We start from the raw sequence: 2,500 nt of genomic DNA on the forward strand, positions 1-2,500 counted from the left end.
ATATGTAACGATAAAAGAATAAAACAAATGGTCAAGTGTATTCATACAATAAATTCTCGAAGGCCATTAACAATAATAATATGTAGTCTATAAGTTTTTCTAATTGTTAGATATAATCTATCATATAATGCTCAGCATACAAATCTTGCTCATACATATTTAGTGTTTCAGACATATAAATGAGACGAAAGTAAGAGGGAAGGGAGGGAACGATAGGTAGAGAGAGACGGAAAAAGGAAGAGAGAGTGAGAGAAAGAGGGAAGGAGGGAGGGAGGACTGAGAGGGGGGGAGGAAGAGAGAGAAAGAGAGATGAAAATTAAAGATTCTAGCAAACAAGCGCCTAATCTACCTTCAATGCAATGTAATTGTTATAAATGAAAACTGTTTAAAAATATCCTCAACTCGCTAATCATAGGCGATAGAGTTATACCTAACCTGTTAAAACAATATTCTAAACAGCTCTCATCTCTTAGGAAGGTATTTGAAAAAATCCTTGCTGAAGGCATTTAATCCTCATCATGAAAAATAGCCAGGATTGTTTCGGTCCATAAAAAAGGCGCAAGATTTTTTCTCCAGATCTACTGTCCAATATCCTCATCGTCCATTCTTACCAAAGTGTTTGAGGGTCTCCTTATCGAAGTAATGAAAACACACCTGAGTGCCAACAGACTTCCGTGCCACAGATAATTCGTTTTTTTTTTCTTTTTTTTATGGAAAATTAGCATTAGATCAGCTATTGTTGCTCTCTTGTTCTTGGAACTTGCACTTACACCAAGGCAATGAGACAAGAGTCGTCGCACTTGATATTACAATAGCATTTGATGTTGTCTGGCATATACGAAGAAAGTAAGATCATACAGAATGACGAGAAATTTATACTCACTCGTTTTCAGTTACTTGGAAAACAGAAGTATCAATGTAGCCATAAACGGAACTGAATCTAAAGTCTATCCTGTATCTGCTGGTGTCCCCCAAGGAAGTCTCCCAGGACCTCGCCTTTAGAATATATTCTTTGATGAGTTACTGCACCTGATCCCAGAGGCCGTTGCTAATGCCGATGATTTAACAGTGAACCTTACCAATGCAAAGCAAGATACTATCTTTGAGGAAGAGGAGGATAGTTTATCGTGCAGAAATATATAGTCTGAAATGAAGATCCTCCTCAGTATAGATAGTATAGATACTATTCTCAGTTTTGTCCCTCATCTGAAGTCAATAGTATGGAATGCGTCTAAAAGCTCTGTTCTTTACGTAGAATAATTTCATTCAACCCAAAAATTTCAATACACCTCTACAAATCAAAGATAAAATCTGCCATGGAATACAGCTGCCTTAAGCGGGATGGAGCTGCCAGAGCCCATCTTAGCCTACCTCATTTCAAGTCCATCTAAGCCACTGATTGCTATTAATGAATCTTTAATTCATGCTTTCCAATTCCGCTATAAACCTTCCTGGATGCAGCTGTTTTTGTTAGAGAGAGAGAAAGAGAAGGGAGGGAGAGAGAGGGAAGGGAGGGGAGATGGAGAGAGGGGAAGTAAAAAGGGAAAGCGGGAGAGAATGAGAGAGAGGGAGAAGAAGAGAAAAAGAGAGGTGGGGGATACAGAGAAAGGAAGCTTGATCGAGAATAGGAATTGGCGAAAAAAGGAGGGAGGGAGGGAGGGAGAGTAAGAGGATATATATATATATATATATATATATATATATATATATATATATATATATATATATATATATATATATATATATATATATATATATATATATATATATATATATATATATATATATATATATATAGAGATATAGAGAGAGAGAGAGAGAGAGAGAGAGAGTAAAAGGGAAGAGGAGGGAAAGAAAGCAAGAGGGAATACATATATATATATATATATATATATATATATATATATATATATATATATATATATATATATTTACATACACACACACACACAAAGAGGAGGGAGAAAGAGAGAGAGAGGGGGAGAGAAAGGGAAAGTGTGAGAGATGTACAAAAGCTCATGGCGATGCATAAGACATGACTAGGGACCACGTAGTACCACGTGATCACGGTCCACTATGAGGAAGCAAACTGGACCAGAAACCTATTGTCACCCCAGGCCGTGCGAGGTCAGGAGTATTTGTGCGACCTGCCTTGCCCTACCTCTCTCTTTATCGCACCTTTATCGCAAACACTGACGGACCTCACCCCAGAAAGACCCCGACAAACCAAGACGTCAAGCCTCCCGCTACCACAGTAATTATTACCTCTTCACTTAGTGCCGTCAGCTCCAATAAAAGGATCAACAGTTATCCGACTTTTGCAGAATACCTATTTGCGATACCCCTCACAGAGGGGAAGAGATGAGAGTGAGAGGACAAGAGAAAGAGGGGGAGGGGGCGGAAAGGGAAAGAAGGAGAAAGCGCGCGTATGTGTATGTGTATGTATGTATATGTGTGTGTGTGTGTGTGTGTGTGTGTGTGTGTGTGTGTGTGTGTGTGT

The 2,500-nt window shown here is 38.6% G+C and overlaps 1 protein-coding gene across 1 annotated transcript in view; it reads right to left on the minus strand.

Moving 5' to 3' along the window:
- Positions 1–2,500, minus strand: part of LOC122253051 (dynein axonemal assembly factor 11) — a 32,094-nt gene that overhangs the window by 22,892 nt on the left and 6,702 nt on the right. The gene's annotated exons all lie outside the window — the stretch shown is intronic.

Source organism: Penaeus japonicus, unplaced genomic scaffold (assembly GCF_977035675.1).
Source record: "Penaeus japonicus unplaced genomic scaffold, GWHDUDI00000001_assembly GWHDUDI00000026, whole genome shotgun sequence".
Taxonomy (NCBI): domain Eukaryota; kingdom Metazoa; phylum Arthropoda; class Malacostraca; order Decapoda; family Penaeidae; genus Penaeus; species Penaeus japonicus.